This window comes from Rousettus aegyptiacus, unplaced genomic scaffold, assembly GCF_014176215.1.
Source record: "Rousettus aegyptiacus isolate mRouAeg1 unplaced genomic scaffold, mRouAeg1.p scaffold_m13_p_1, whole genome shotgun sequence".
NCBI lineage: Eukaryota > Metazoa > Chordata > Mammalia > Chiroptera > Pteropodidae > Rousettus > Rousettus aegyptiacus.
This window is the reverse complement of record NW_023416284.1, coordinates 155,754,833-155,772,895: the sequence shown is the minus strand read 5'-3', so window position 1 is coordinate 155,772,895 and position 18,063 is coordinate 155,754,833. Positions and strand designations below refer to the sequence as shown.

At 34.8% G+C, this 18,063-nt stretch overlaps 1 protein-coding gene across 1 annotated transcript in view; it reads right to left on the bottom strand.

The window, feature by feature from the left end:
- The window catches only part of RNF217 (ring finger protein 217), a 110,009-nt gene that overhangs the window by 81,000 nt on the left and 10,946 nt on the right, over positions 1-18,063 (bottom strand). The gene's annotated exons all lie outside the window — the stretch shown is intronic.

Here is an 18,063-nt window from a genome sequence, read left to right as displayed (position 1 = left end):
AGAGAAAATTGACAATACAATATCCTCAGACCAACGAACCACTCTCAGGACTTGACTAGGAGACTTAAAACCAGAGCTAACCGGAGCCAGCAGGTCCTGCCTGTTCTCACAAATATGCAGTATGTTTTTCCTTGTATCCTCATTAGAGGGTGTAAGTCACCTTGAGACAAGAAGTTGTTTGATATCAAATATTGTTATTATCAACTACAGGTTTTAGACCATATGTAAAGGTATAAACATACTTATTTACACTTGAAAACAAAAAGTGGCAGCAAAAGGCACTTTTGCAAGACTCAATTAAACATGTATTTATTCAGTGCTTATTATAGTAAGGCACTGTTCTTGACCAAAGTGGGAATATTGACTCCTCACCGACTATAAGCTTATAATCTTCTAGGTGCTTATAATCTTACATTGACAGATAATCATTATATATTTGATAAGGACTATAACTAATATAAAAATAATGTGTATAGGAAACTGGTATTTAGGGATTTCTGAATTTTGAGATGTTGGCCAAAATAATAATCTAGGCAAGCTTATGGATTTACTAAGAAAACTTTAGCTGAATTAGTCTTCACTTCCCCTTGTCCATCCCATGGCAGTTTGTATCTGTTAATGAGTCTGAAACAGGAGAAAGGAGTTGAAGGAAAAAAGGCAGATGTGAATAACACATATAGTGTTGTTAATGGAGGAGCAAAATGGAGTAAGTGAACTATGGAAAAATGAGGTATCTGCCAGAGATGACCAAGATTTGAGACTAAGAAAGTAGGAGGATGGAGATGACGGTAACTGAGAAAGGAATACAGGAAGATGAAGTGGTGAATGTTCTGGAGAAAATATAAAACTTTCCTTCTAGGCACATTTAATTTGAGACAAGTGAGGAGGAATGTCTCTTAGGAGATGCCCCCAATCCACAATCAGAAAAGGGGCTCTGGACCTTGCAAGACAGATCAGGGTAAAACGTGGAAATTCTGGAGTCATCCCTGCATGAGGACACAGCTGAAGTGATGGAGTCACTGAGGTCACAGGAATGTCTGAAATGCATTAACTGAGAAGATAGGACAAAGAGAAGCCATCGAGACAGCAATAAAACCAAAGGTGAAGAGAATGTAAAGAGCAAGGACAGCAGCATTCAGGGTAGAGAGGGTGAGCAGATAGGAGAGAGCATTCCTGATACTAACGTCAGGGTCTCTCACTTGCATAAGCTTCCTCCAAAGACCTAGGAGAGTATGCATATGGTTGTATGTTTTTACAGAAATAAGATATTTTAACTGCAATTGGTTAACACCACTGTCACTTTCTACTCTGACTTCCCCTCCATCACTGCGTCTGTTGCCATAATTACAGCTACAAGTGAACATTTTTCGAATTTACCTAAGGAGAACTTGTGTGAGAGATATAATAAGTCTCAGTTTTTGGGATATGTCCATGGGATTTTCAGACACTTCTGAATATAGTTAACTAACTGGTAGGGCGCCAGGGTAGAAATAACTTCCAGGAATATCTGTACAGGCTCAACTGAAGTCATGACATTAAGCTACAAGGACTTATCACATGATCAAGTCCTACAGAGCCCAGAGCGGAAAATATGTGTATAGTGGAAGAAAAACAAAGTTTGACATACAAAGAAACATAAATTTATCTGTAGGAAAGTCATTCTAATAATCGAACATAAAGCATTTTAAACAGGGATTTTTCTCTCTATGCCTAAGTCAAACAAAAGTTCTCTTCAATCAGTTTAACAATTAAAAATGCACTATAATTTTTCTTCTTTTTTGATAGAAATGATTTAAAATAGAATTTATCAGGATGTTTGTGTCTGTAGGATACAAATTTATAATACTACAGATGACAAGTCCGCATGAGAAGGTATATGTTTTATGCATTCCAACTATCAATACTAAAAAATTTTACAATTAAATACTTGAGGAAAATATGGATCATATTTATAGTCTATCTTCCAAAATTAAATTGCAAATTTTGCCATACAAAAGTAATCAAACTGTATGCAGTGAAAAAAATTATGTGAAGATATGTCAGTTAATACAAATATATTTTAAAATTGTGTGATTTTGAATTTGTTAGCTTTTTAAAATTCTAATTTGTTTTATTTTTTTTTCTTTTCTTTTGTGTCTAATTTTATATTCGCAAGTTAGTGTTCTTTCTTAAAGAGTACAATCACATTGTATATGTTTCGGATTTCACAAAAACCTGGAACTACCTCTGTTATTATCCTTAAGAAAGCATCAGTAGAATGCTGAGGGCAATGGATTAAAGAGAATTAAAACTCTTCATAAAAAGAACGTCATAAAAAAATTATACAAAAAGAAAACTGCAAACTGAGAGAAGATATTTGCAACACACATAACTAATAAAGGATTTATATTCTATAGTAGTCTATTAGTATAAAAATAGAATTTCTGTAAATTTATATGGAAGAGACAACCCAAGAGAATTGGAAAAATGCATTATAGACTTGAAAAAGCACTTCAAAGGAAACATAAATGAACCATCCAAAAAACATTGTTAAACCTCACTATAAGTGAGGGAAATGCATATATCATACCCACCAATCAGACTGGCAAAAGACACTATGACACTACAAAGTACTGTAACAGGAAATTTCATCAGCTTTGAGAGCAAGTGTAAACTGGCACAACCAATTTGGAATACAATTTGGCAATACCAAACCAAGCTAAAGATGCACATTCTTATGAAGCATCAATTTACCTTTCCCAGATATAAGCCCTGGAGAGATTCCTGTACACGTGTACTGACTAATAGAAACAACAACCAGCAACAGAAACAATTCAAACGCTTATCACTAGTATAATATCAAAGTAAATCAGGGTGTATAGTCATAAAATGAACTATAAATTGCGATGAGAATGAGCAAACTGCTGTCACACACTTCAATATGGATGAATCTCAGAAATTCAACTCTGAATTTAAAAAGCATGGCATAAAAATATAGAATGTATGTTTTCCATTATATAAAAGTAAAATCAGGCAAAATAAACAATACCGTTTAGGGATGTGTACATCTGTGGTGAAATGATATTAATAAATGATTCAGTAAAATACAGAATATTGATTACCTCTCGAGCAAAGAGCTCATACTGTGTTTTTGAGGGGCACCACAATGAACTGAATGGAACAAAAATACTGTTGTGGTTCTATTTCTTATGCATAGTGGTGAGTATGTGAGCATGAATTTACTATTGTTTTTTAAACTGCAACCATATGTTATAAACATTTCTTTATATGTATAATATCTTACAAAATGAAATTTGTAAGAGTTTAGAGAAAGGCAATAAAAGTATACTAATTTTAAATATATATGTGTATATATACACACACACACACACACACACACACATATGGGTCAAGAAGGTGAAGGTACATATAACAACTATCTCCCTATTCAGGGTTATACATACAATTAAGAACTAGCAATAATCTTGTTTAATTCTTTCTTAATAGAAATATAAGTTTTCCTGAGGTAATATCTGAGTTCCTAATATCCCACTTTTGCCTAATACTGGCAGCCTGGATTTACAAATTATATTGTATATTCTTAGATCATCAAAAATTCTTATACAATATCCTTAACTGTATCACTACTATCTCTTTCAGATAGTGAGCTCCATATCCCCGAGGCTGCCAACAGTCAGAGAGCTATGAATTCAGAGTCAAGTAACAGGTGTAAATTTTCAAGTATTCTTACTCCTAATAAGATAAAAAGCATAACTGGAAATATAATGCCATACAACTGCCCACTGTAGGATTACTAGCACTGAAGAACACACCGAGGACCTGAGGATACATTAGTTTCAAGACATATTTAAAAGTGTCCTGCCACCTTTATAAAGTCATGCTAGTAAATAACTTTTTTATCCATACTTGAAGCAGCAAATGCAACCACATCAGAATTGGAGATTTGGAGTCAGAAGTTGGACAATCTTAATTATTTCACTTACAAGTTTATGAATTATTGCACTTATGAGGCAACTGGAAATTTGAGCACTGATTAGACTTATAACATTAAGAAATTGTTTTGATATAATAATACATCATGGTTATGTTAAAGAGTCCTTACTTTATAAAGATACATATTGAAATATTTGTAGATAAAATTATGTCAGGAATTTGTTTCCAAATAATAAAGGGAGGGGAAGTGAGTGGGAATAGAGATGGAACAAAACTGGTCATGAGCCACTAGTTGTTTTAGTTGGGTGATGGGTACATGGGGATTACATTGATCTGTCCACTTTTTATATATTTAAATTTTCCATAATAAAGAGAAACCTACACACATTTATTACACACACACAGACACACACACATACACACACTCACATACCCCCCTGCCTTATATATTTTGCTTTAGGCTAACGTTTTTTTTTTACATAGTGAGTACTCAATAACTACAATTTATTTTTAGTAGTATTGTTATACCATTCATCTCTGAGCTGCCGTTTTCTTATCTGCAAATTACAGAAATAGTTGGACATGTCATAAGATGGCACTTCTGGTGCACCTGTGAGTGAATGAAGTCATGTGACTGTTTTTGGCCAATGATGGGAACAGAAGTGATGTGTGTCCTTCTAGGCCAAGCAGTGAGACGTCAGTGCCACACTTTCTAAAGTGCTCTCTCTCTCTCTTTTCCCTTGGGTATAATGGCTGCTCTGTCATCTAGGTCCCCGGGAGTGAGAGTGATGACAGAACCGCTCCCCAAACTCACTACCACCACCACCACCACCACCAACAGCAGCAATGGAACCATGATGCATGCAGTACAAGCAAGAAATAAATCTCTGTCCTCTAAAGCCACTGAGATTTGGGGTTGTTTGTTGCTGCAGCATAACCTAGCCCACCCTGATTAAAACAGTCATAGCCTTGTCAGGTTTGGTTGTGAAGATTTCAGGCTAACACTTAAAAATTACCTTTTCTTCTATCTTTGCATTTCCTCTCCTTCTCCTACCATGACACCCTCCCTTTCTCCAATTCTTTTTCCACACTCCGAAGAGAATGATTTCTCTTCTAAAATGCAAAACACTGTTGTTTCAATAACTTTCAAGGACTTCTCATGGCCCAAATTCCTTCCCCTGGATTCCAGGGCATTTTGTGAGTGGTTCCTACTCACTTTTCCAGAGTATCTCCTGCTTTAATTGAGCCACTTCAATTCAATGAAAGAGTTATATTCATTCAGCTGTGGTTTTCTCAGGCCAGGAACACTCCTTACTCAGTTCCTTCTATACCTGGCTAATTTCTACTTACTCTCTAATTTCACCTGAGACCATACTATTCCTCACAAAACCCTCCTTGTCAAACACATACCTACCCTTCCTCCCAGCACCTGCATGCACCTTTACTCCAGCACCTACTACACAGCAAGACAAGTACTTTTACTTATATACCGACCTGTCTAGCCTGTAACTCCTTGATTTAAAAACATGTTATGTTCACCTTTATCTCCAGGACCTGGAATACTGCATGGAGCATCTAGAAAGCACTCAGTGAACATTCGTTCAATTAGAAAGTAATCTTGTTCTCTCATGTTTCCTCAGCCTTTTCATCAATAAATGGGCTAATGACAATTTTAATAATAATAGTACAGAGGGAGAGAAGACTTAATATTTATTAGTGCTTACTACCTCCCCTTTGTTATTCTATTTCTATTAATTCATTTAACCAGAAAACCCGATGCTTGTTAAAAATACAAATTCCTGGACCCCATCCCAGAATTACTGAATTAGAATTTCTTAAGGCAGGGCCCAGGAATCTATTTTTAATAGGCACCTCATGCATTTCTGATGTTAAGTCAGCTTTCGGAATAACTGGCCTAGCAGTACAGAGAAAAAGAAAGTTCATATGATTTCATGTACATTTTTCATTTTTAAGTCATTGTTGTATAATATTTAACATTTTATAATGTTCTGTGAATTCAAAAATAATCATAGTGTAGGCAGAATCAATGATACTGTTTTTTCAGCCTATAAAATAGACAAGTATTCTGTTAAATTGGAGAATTTAGAATTCTTCGCAGCAATGTCTTTTTCCAATATCTAACTATGATGTCATCACAGAAACTCATTTCAGGTAAAAGAGGTTGGTCAGCTTTCTTAGCTAGTAAGTAATAATAAACTTATTAAACTTTCAAGTACTTTAAAGTTAGAATTTAATATCAAAGTATATTATAGCTTGCTGAATAAATATTATTCACAAAGTTTTGGAATAGAAATCCTGAATGTAATCTTATCATTCAAAAGTTAACTTTATACTTTCCAAGACCTAATGCAAATTCTGAACAATGACAAAGCCAATTTGACCCAGAAAAGCTTCTCCTCCTCCCATTATTCTAAACTTTCATTACATAAACCAGAATGAGCTAACATAATCGATTATTTCACCCTAGGAATCAGCTGAGTAGACATTATATTACACTGACACATCACTAGAAACATAAAGCATCTCAAAGTATCCTATGTCGGGAACATTCTTAAAATGAATGTTGTACAGCCTCTCCGTTTCTTGCTTTCTTCTGCTTGACTATGTATTATTTATGAAGCTTTCATCTGAAAAGAGGGAACACATTTTAATATATGTAGCTGAGTATGAGACCAGTATTAAAGATACCAGCTAGTTCTATTTAGAAAATGTTATAAAATTACCGCTTTGTGATAACGATGAATAAATGTCCTACTAAAATAACATCAAATGGAAGTATTCCTTAGCATTTGCTGAGTGCTCTCCAGCCTTACTATTCAAAGTGTGCTGCCCTAGACGAGCAGCACTGGCATCACCTTGAGCTTGGTAGAAATGCGGAACTTGGGCCTCATCCCAGAACTACTGAATCAGGAATGGCAAAGTTAACAAGATCCCCAGGGCCTTAATTTGAGAAGCACTGATTCATAATCTTCATATATCATTTGGCTCTCCCAGATTAAATCCCACTTCTGGACTAATGACCTGTGTGACCTTGGGAAATCTACCTGACTCGAAGAGCTCGGAACAGTACAGCTCAATAGGATTTTCTGTGATGATGGAAAAGTTCTATACCTGGGCTGTCAAGCACAGTAGCCAGTGGATACATGAGTATTTGAAAGTTGCTACTGAGACTGAGAAATAAGTCTTTAATTTAATTTTAATTAAATTTATATTTAAATAGCACCATATGGCTATTAGAGAGTGCAGATCTAGAAAATAGTGATAATATAAAATCTCTTCCTTCTTTAAAATCTAGATCCAGAAAAATGATTTTTCAAAATCATATTTCGGACTGTATTTAAAACACATATCTGCTGAGGACCTACTATGTGTCAACCACTCAGGCTTCATCAATAAACAAAACAGACCAAAATTCTTGTCTTCACAGTTTACACTCTCACAGAAAGAGAAAGACAATAAAAATAAATAAAAAATAAATAAATAAAATGTAACATTAGTGGAAGATAATAAGGCTATGGAAAAATGAAGAGGATTAAGAAAGAATGAAAAAAGCAGGTGCGGGGATGAGGGAGGGCTGGTAGCATTTCTCCACAGGGCCACCCGGAGAAGCTGACATTTGAGCAAGGCCTGGAAGCAGATAGGAGTTAGCCACGTAAAGACTAGGAGGAAGAGAGCACCCAGAGAGAGTAAAGAGCTACTGCAAAGGTCATAACTGAGTAAGGCTCTGATGTGAATGAGGAACAACAAAGAGTCCCAGGAAGCCGGATCTGGGTGAGCCACAGCGGGAGTAATGGGAGAGGCAGACAATCAGGAAGGAACAGCAAAGGAGCAGAGGGTCAAGGATCGAGTATGGCCTCAGGCTACTACGAATCTTTGACCTTTATCTGAGGATCTATTGTAAAAAAGAAACACTTCAAATCTTAAATTTTTAAATGATCCCTCTGGCTTCACTGAAATCATTCTACAGAAGCACCAGGGCAAAAGCTGGGGGAATAGTTAGGATATTACTGCTGGATTCCCAATCAGAAATGATAGTGGCTTGGTTCCTACTGGTAGCAGTGGAAATGGAGAGAAGAGGCTGGATTTTAGGTAAATTATAAAGGTACAGTTAATGATACTGAATGAAATGTAGAAATGTAGTGTGAGAGAAAGAAAGGTCAAGCAGATTCCACGGTTTTTGTCTAAGCAACTGGAAAAATGGAATGGCCCTCAACTGAGATGGGGAGAACTATGGGCGAAGCAGGTATAGAGGGGTCTGAAAGAGCTGAAATTTTGATATGTTAAAATTGAGATGTCTGTTACACAATCAAGCGGAGATGTATCACACAGAAGGACAAACCAGTCTGGAGTTCAATGGAACAGCCTATGGTGGAGATATAAATTAGAGAATCAATGGCATATAGAGAATATTTGCCAGAAATTGGATAAGATGAAAAGAGCAGTGAGCATAAACAAAGAGGACTTTTAACTCACAAGGGGAGGAATTAACAAAGAATCATAAAAGAAATATCCAGTATGGAAGAAATCAGAGGACTACAGGTGTCCTTAAGCAAGGTGAAGAAAATCTTTCAAATGGAAGGAGTGGTCTATTGTATTAAATACTGAGAAATCAAGTAATATAAGAGAAAAAAAAATGACCATCAGATTAAACAATGTGAAAGCCAATGGTGACCTTTACAAGAGGAGTCACTGTAGAGAGGTAGAAGCAAAGCTTGACTAAAGTGTATTCAAAAGACAATGAAAATAAGGGAAATAAGAGACAGGGAGTATAGACAACTCTTGCAAAAACTAGACTGTCAGGTGAATAGAGAAAACAAATACTAGCTACAAGGGAACATGGGGCCACACAGGCTTTTTATCTTTATTGTGTTGCTTTTTTTTTTTTTTTTAATAGCAATAGCAGCTGATGAGAACAACCCAATAAAGGGAAAAATCAGTAATATAGGACAAAGTTCAGGAAACCACTTGCCCCAGAGATCATATCTGGCCTGTTAACTATTATATACAGTCCATAAGCTTAGAGTGATTTCCACTTTTAGAAATTATTGAAAAGGAAAATCAAAAGAAGCATGATTCTTCATGACATATGAAAATTATGCTGAATTCAAATTTCAGTGTTCACAAATAAAGCTTTATTGGAACAAAGCTGGGCTCATCATTTATGCATTGTCTGTGGTTGCTTTTGTTCAACAATGGCAGAGTTGAGTTTCTGTGATAAGAGATCATAGGTGACATTTTATTGATTCTCACTGCTGCACAGTGTACTGTGAATCAGTGATAGTTCTATAATTTGACAGCATTTCAAGTGTCATGCACGTTGTCATACTGTGACACTTTTTTTTTTATTACCAATGCATATATCAAAAGGAGATAAAATGACTTCAAATGTCATGTTTTGAAGACGCAGTGGAGTGTGGATTATTTTGTTACTGAACTAGATGGCAAAGCATTTTATTTGTTATGTTTTGACACTATAGCTATGTTAAAAGAATATATGTCAACATTACCAGCATAAGCACTCATCGAAATAGTCCCAACTCATAGGAAAGCAATGGTCATAAAAATCAGAAAATTTAAAATAGCAGAATTTCATAGCAGAATTTCTGAATAAAATGTAAAAAACCAAAATGAGGCTGCACCAAGTTTTTAATGCCATATTTGTTAGAGAAGCAATAAAAGCTATTTATCAATTGTAAGTTTATTAAATTATATTATATTGCCTATGTCAATGATATGTTTCTAGAGAAAATAAATAAAGATAAAAAGCCTGTGTGGCCCCATGTTCCCTTGTAGCTAGTATTTGTTTTCTCTATTCACCTGACAGTCTAGTTTTTGCAAGAGTTGTCTATTAGCCTTCTGGTGAGAACACTGCTGACAGAGAGGTGGAGAAATTGGAAGCAACATCAACAGTTGATTGAAAATGATTTCAAATCATTTTCCTTGGCTCTTTATGGGTCGATAGATGTACAGACACTGCTGCTTAATTGCTGTTTCTTTTCTTCTTTCTTTTCTTTTGAGAAGTCAATACTAGGCTTGAAATGATAGAAAAATTAGTCTATGTACAGTCTGTATGGAATAACTACAGGAAAGGGTATTTTTTAAGAAGTCGAGAAAACACAAATTCAGTACAATCTGAAGTAGAATCTACTAAGATGTGTTACAACGGATTGTGGTAAATATACGTGTAGAACAGAAAAAGGCTTAGTTTGACAAATTTGCAAAGCTAGCGAAAATTTAAAGTATTTAAAGGCTATGATTATTCACTGTATTATTCACCAGCAGGTATTCTGTGAAAAATATTGAAATCATGTTATTGAACCAGTAGTGTCACCAGTGAAATTTACTTGCCCTCAGAAACTGAACTATGATTAGCTCTGTGAATTTTTTCAGAAATGGAAGCTAAATATTTTGACTTGCATTACCACACAGTAGTTTTATGGGCTAGCAGTGATAAAATTTACTTGCAATTTTTTGAGCTCAGGGTCAGGTTGAAATTCTTTTGAAGGATAAGAACCATATTGTTTATTAATAAATTTGACCTAAAATTACAGGAATTATGGAACTTAGATGCAAAAGTTATAATGTAATAAAATCATTTTGACAACTAATATAATTTTTGAATCACAAATAAGGTCAAGGTCAAGGTGCTTTGTAAACTTCCCGCACTGTCAAAAATTAAAATAAGAAGCAAGATCTCCATTCGCACACAAATTTGTAGCAAATATATTTTCTAAGCTCAAACTACCATTCCAACAGCAATTTTAGGCCATGATGCAGTACAATGGAAATTTCATATTTCAAAATCCATTTAAGTTAGTAACAAAGGACTATATATTACATAATTCTATTTATGTGAAATGTCCAGAATAAGCAAATCTATACAGACAGAAAGCAGATCAGCAGTTCCTTAGGATGAAGGTGGGGAGGGGGAAGTGAATGCTAAAGGGCATGGAGTTTCTTTAAGAGGGAACTAAAAAGTTCTAAAATTAGTGGTAATGGTTTCATAACCTTTTGAATATACTAAATAACATTTATTTACACAGTTTACATAGATAAACTATATGATGTGAAATACATTTCAATAAAGATGTTTTTAAAAATTCATTTAATAGTGCAATTGAGGAGCTTCCACTTAACCTTCAGTTGAAAGTAATTCATTTGCAACGTAATGGCATTCTAAAAGGCAAATATCCTTTTAGAGAAAATCTAACGAATCCTATAAAGCAGCGGTCCCCAACCTTCTGGCACCAGGGGCTGGTGTCCCTATGAGAATCTAATGCCTGATGATTGAGGTGGAGCTGAGACTGTGAGGCTAACTGGGGAGGGGCTGCAAATACCAACAAAGCTTTGCTAGCCCACCTGGCTCACCTCCTACTGTGATGCCTGGTTCCTAAGAGGCCATAGACCAATACTGGTCTGCAGCCCTGGAGTTGGAGACTCCTACTATAAAGGACTTCCAAATGATGAATGATGTACGTTAGTAGGTTGATATCAGTGTTTGGCAACACCTATCTGTGTGAAAACACATTTTAAAGATGAAATATGTAAAATCTCAAAACGGATCAGCACTGACTGATGAATATTTTCAATTAATATTGATAATAGGGCACACTAACTTTGAAGCATTACATTGGAGATATATCCACAAAGCACTATAGAAAATTAATCAATTAACTAATTAATTAATTAATTAATTTTACAAGGCACGAAAGGTCACTATTATGCACCTTCCCCCTAAAAAAAGTTTGGGTTACCACAGACAATAAAATATATTAACCGATATTAATATTTCTTACTGGTCATCTCTGTTCTCGTAAGTGTATTACTGCAAAGAAAGTAGCTTTGATACAGTGATATGTACCTTGAAATAGATGACCTCCAAGGTCCTTTCCAGCAGTGAAGTTAGGACATAAATCCAAATAAATCACCACTTGGGCTCTAAATTTACACTCATCCTGGTCATATTTCATTCACTACTTCAATCTTTAAATTTTTGTATCTTCCTCTATATACTAAAGAGACTAAATATTCAGAGCTCTAGCCACACCTTGGTTATCGTGAAAACCAAATAATCACCAGAATTTGATTTTCTGTAGCTCTCAAGACAAGAAAATCTTTTGGTTAGTGGCTATAAACCTTTTTTGAGTAATGAACTGAAAACTCAATAAATATTACTCACAAGAAAATGGATTTCGCGTAAGATTTCAGGGCATTTATATAACTCTCTGAAAACAATGGATGAACTGATAAGACTACCAAGTTAAGAATTCCTGGGGTGGGGGTTGCTGACGTAATGATGAACAGGAAATATATAGAAAGCTTTTCTTTTCCTTTAAAATAAAGTACTCTATAAAGTGGTCCTTCTACTAGGAAAATGACACGTTTCTTCCTTTTTCTCACCCCAAAGTAAACCTGCTAATCAAGGAAAGATGAATGACTTCCCTTCTAGTTTTTCAATCTTATTCAAAGGAAACATTTGAGTAATGCACCCATTTCCATTCTTCTTACCATAAACTGAATTTTACATAAAACAAAGTCATTGAATTTTGACATTTTTCCTTCATAAAGTTATCAAGGTGGCTTGAGAAACAAGTGTTTGCATATCATGTTGAAATTTGTAAAAGCCTTTAGAGATTAGGTACTTTGGTAAAACAATTGTTTAATTTGTTTTCAGGTAGAATCTACCATAGCATCTTATTAAGTATATTATTAATGATAGTCTACAAGATGGTGATGGTTCTATCTTATTATGTAAAATGTGCTATTTTTGCAAAATACAATGCAGGAATACTTTTTTCTGGTGATTGGAGATGTCATTTAGAGAGTGGAATTTTTTATGAGGCATAATTACATTTTTGCCATAGAAAAAATAATATCTATGCAGTGAGAAAACATTGAAAAAATATCCTGGTATTACCTTATGAACCAATTTTTATTTTCCATAATAGTTTACTCCTGAAGAAAATGTTAAAGTCTTAAGATCTAAAACTTAAATCTCATTCAGGAAGATTTAAACAGGGGAAAAAGTTAAATTCCTTGCAAAGAACTGAAATGAGACATTACAAAGTTGATGAATGCTCTAAACATAAAACATAAAGTCCAATTTTAAATTACTTTTCTCAAATTGTTTATAAACATTGAAGTACTCCTAGAACAAGTATCTGTGATTGCTCACATTATCTAATTTGAAAATATTTTAAATTTAGTAAATATTACTGTTCCTTAAATTTCTTTTATCCACTGATAAGTGTTGCATGGTGGGAAAGCCCATACATAAAACAAACCTATTTTAAAGATACATACTTGAGATTTTCTCATAAATATTTGAAAAAAATGATATTTTATTACCTCCAACAGAAATATTACTAGTTTTATGATCAATAGTAGAATGTAAGTGGAGGAAATACTTCAAGGCTCTGAAATAACCAAATGAAAGTAGGGAGGGACAGGGAAGTCACTCAGCATAAAGTTGACAAAGCAAATCTTTGTTGAAGTAGTTATTTTATCAGTGTACTCTAACTAAAAACAAAGAAAAGGCCAGTCACAATCAAAATAAAACAGCCATTGTACCTCAAGCCATGATCCCGGGGCCTTTCCCATTAAAGGTATAGGAAGTGGAACTGACAGCAGAAGAGAATTAAAAACAAGAATTAAAAGTAGGAGATAAATATGTGTAAATACATAGGAATTAATTGAGAAAGCAAATGACAGTCATCCAAAAACAATTTTAGAAAGTAAGGATAAGAACTAAGGAGAATTACCAAAAAATTCTTATAACTTCCTCTCAGACTGAAAGTTGACCAGTAAGACTTCTGTTATCAGTGAGACGGGAAGGGTGGGAGTTCCTATTTGTTTCAAATAATGATGGAAGCAAACTGTTGCACATAAGTTGAGCAAAGACTTAGAAACAGCAAATTTCAAAAAATTAGTAGAGGATATTTCAATTCATTCAATAAGTTAATTCTGACAATCAGTAAAATAACAGCTACGAACACCTATTCAAAAAATGTCTTCATATTTTTCAGTCGGTGACTTTTTTACATAGTGTCTCTGGAACCAGACAATTAAAACCGAACAAACAAAACCATCCCAGACAAGTAAAACATAAGAGGGATCAAACTGAACAGAGGTTAATCTTATGTTGCTTGGAAAAAAAAAAAAAAAAAAAAAAAGACTACAGTTGGTACACACAGTTAGAACAACCTGGGGCCTCTGAACAGGAAAGGCTACAAATTGGCAAGATATCCTGCTGGCACTCCCAACACCTTTTAAACCCAAACTCCAGGGAGTAATAGCACGGGAAACAGAACCACCTCCACTATATGCACACCCGTAGTGCAAACCAGTGTCATCTCTGCTCTAGTTTACCGGTTTCCTATGAAAATTTTTGTAAACTGAAATGGCATACAGTAAAGCAATTACATTAGGAAACATCTTGCTAACGAATGCACAAAATAAATTGAGATAAAGCACGGATGCTCACAGACTGAGTTCAAGGCTATGGCAACTTGATTCTGGGATACTGAGTGTAGTTCCCAGGGAAGGAGCTTGGCAGGGCCACTCTCCCTGCTGGGGTGCCGCTGCTTCTGTAACAGCTTGCTGCAAAACCAAAATTAAATGGTATTTTCCCTTTCATTTCTTTTCTTAAAAGTAAAAATCTTCAGATTTCTTTCGGTTTGTAGGTCATAAAATCAAAGTGGCATAAGGCGAACTTTCAGCGGGAGATAACCAACTGTACTGCAATTGCCTCCTAATCCATTTTTCTGCTTCTATTTTCCTACTCACCCCTCAAACCCAATTTATTCTTCACTCTGAAGCCAGAATCTTTTTAAAACGTTATCATTTTACAATTCTTCTAAACTTTCCAATGACTTTCTATTACATTTGGAACAAAGTATCAATTCTATAAAGAAGCAACACAGCTCTATGTGACCTGGACCACATCTCCCTTCATGAGCCATCTCTGACCAGATTCTTCTCTGTGCCCTGTTCCTGAAAAACAGGATATCTGTGATCCCACCTTTACAGAGGAATGGTTCTGCTTGTGATGCTTTGCTCTGTGCTGAAGTCTCTGTTCCACTGACTACTGCTCACCTCTCGCCTCTCCGCATGTATTGGCCTTACTGTCCATCTGAGCCCCTCTCTAGTCACGGTCATCTGCACACCCTCTCCTATTTCCACAAATGTGTTTTTGAGTGTGTATGTGTGCTTCTTCACTCCACCTCACTTGGAGAGACGCCCCATCCCTAACTCCCTTCTCCTGCTCTCCCTGTGCATCGACAACCATTCTTTTAGACAACAACCAAGTTCTAAATTCTTCTCCCATAAGCACAGCTGTCTCTTCCTACAACCGCTTAAATCGACAATGAGCATCACTGACCAATTTAGTCATTAAACATTCCCTAATCTTTGCCTAGACAGCTTATTTTTCACCTATAGAGTTTCTAAACTTGCTAAGAGGATGGATCAGGAACTACATATACTGTCTCTTCTTCTCACAGTGATAAGCACAGTGCTAAGCAAATATTCTGTGTTCAGTTAATGTTTACAACAGAATAAGAATACTCTAGTTCCCCCTCTCCTTTTAATTCCCTTAAACTAAAGGAAAATGGAAGGTCTTCAAATAACGTCATTTCATTCAGCACCATTTCTTTTTAACATTAAAGAGATGCCACAGGAATTTAACTTTCGTTTGTATCAATCAGCCCATTATAAAACTGGTTTCGTTATGTCATTTCCCTTAAAGTCATAGAACCTATCAATGACCACTAAGTGAGGACTTACTATACCACAGAACAGATATTCTAGAGCTTGCCCAAAGTGAAAGAAGTTTTGGCTACTGGAAAAGATTTCTCTATGTAAATATCTCTACAACTCGACTAATTATCTTTTAGAACATGTGCTTCATTTTGTCCTTTAAGAAGTGGCAATGGGATTAATAGCAATTCTTCCAGCTTGTCTCAGCTACAGTCTTATGATCAGAAGCAGACACTTTATGACTGTATAAGGTTAAGGGTCGTTTATGGCCACAGATCAGTATGTCATTAAGCAGCCTGAGCAAACCAAGCAGATTCCGTGTAGATTATAACAAGCCAAAAGGACATTAGAACAAAATAATCTAAAAGTTTGTGATTTTTAAAAATATCTTAACTTACTTTTATTAATGACATAAAACCTTTTATGGTCACTAATAAAATTATTAATAATTATGAAAGCAATGTGTTAGAACTGGCTTCCTTATTTTTGAAAATCTTTGTTCAGCATTTAGTGATACTGAGTCTCTCAGGTCCATGTTCAAGTTATTTTGATACATTGTTTTAATGACTGTTACAACAAAAACACCTCACACAGACACAGAAATGCAAAAAAAAAAAAAAAAAAAGTGCATTATTACCTGTGCTTACTAAGTTATACTTACTTTAGTGTCTCATCTACCAACTATTCAAAAACTGTTGATGAGATTCAGCTAGTACATTTATATCTTCCAAATTTACAACTATTCTTGCAGCTAATCATAAACTACTAAATTTTGAAACAAATGATTTAAAAACTCTCTAAAGCAATTCATTTGAGTGATATTTAACATGATAAAAAAACTGTTTATAAGTTTTTAAAGTTTGTAGAGATTTTTAAAGAGAAAAGCATATTTGAACAAACAGTATTTTTTCAAAAATCCTGAAAACTAAAAAAAATCAAAATTGTTGGGGGAAAAAATTACTATAATTTCAAATATTGTCTTTCCAAGCATTCCTAAGCTCTACCTTCATCTTAGGAGTGAAGCCTCAGTGATTTACAAAGTGTGTAATACTCCCCACTGTAAGATTCAGAGGCTAATTATAGGCTACCTAGCAACAAAAAAGGTAAACCCAAGGAATATCGATTTTTTGACTAACAACAAAAAAAGGTAAACCCAAGGAATATCGATTTTTTGGTTGATTCAAGCTACATCTGAAATCCATGAATTTGTCTAGAAATGACCATAGTTGGGATTCACCTGTTATTTCTCACCACGGGCATATTTGGTAGGAGAATTAAAACTCACTCCTCTCTATAGAGCTATAGAGAAAAATTTATTTTCCCCACAAAGGTCCTATGTTCACATAAAAAGGTACACTAAGAACAAGCCATATCAAAGTCACTTATGATTTGACCCAACCTCTCTACATAGACATTATCTAATAATAAACGAAACTGTAAATGTGAGAGAAAAAAAAAGTCATTAAAACAACATGAGAGATAAATGTCATTATCAAAGGAAATGAAATTCTAGTGAAATATTGTGAGCAATTAATTGTTTTTTTTTTTTTTTTACCTGCTGTTTTAAATTGTTAAGCGACCAGAGGAAAAGGCTGCAGTGATTTAACTTGCCACATATAACTCGGAGCTAATGAACTTCAGGAATACTGAGTATGGCCAATAATCATGTGAGGAAATAAGGCAAGAATCAACACCACAAAAAAAGGAAGTAATGTGCTAGGTAGCCTATAATTAGCCTCTGAATCTTACAGTGGGGAGTATTATTGAGGCAAATAGCTTAGGAAGATTTAAAAAGGGATTAGTCATTCACATGAATGAATAAGGCCAGAATTTAGCTACCTGAGCTGCGGAAGGGGGAGGAACACATCATAAAAGCGATAGACCCCATCAGTTTCAGGGTGCACAGACTCAACCAGGAAATTTAAATGATTATGGTTCTGGAAATTAAATGGTTACCTAGTTGAGGGGACCTAACCAAATGATAAAATCACCCAGAATTAACTAGAATACTAGAAACAACAAAAATCCAACAACAGGCCAACTAAACAAAGATCAACTAGGGTGGTTCATTCTAAGGTGTCATTAGATATATTATTTCTGTATAGAATATTTCTGGACTACCAAAATATATGTTACAGTAACTCTTTTAATTCAGAAAGGTACTCAACTTTTCAAGTAATATTTTAATCACTAATGAAGCTAAAATTTTGATATAGTTGAAAGAAAATTATGCTATATAGAATAATTTAGGTCACATTAATAATCAGAAAAATTAGAAGCAGGCCCCAACCTTGAGATAGTTCAGTTACAATGAAATTATTTTAAATATTTCATGTTAAAAGAGAATGACTT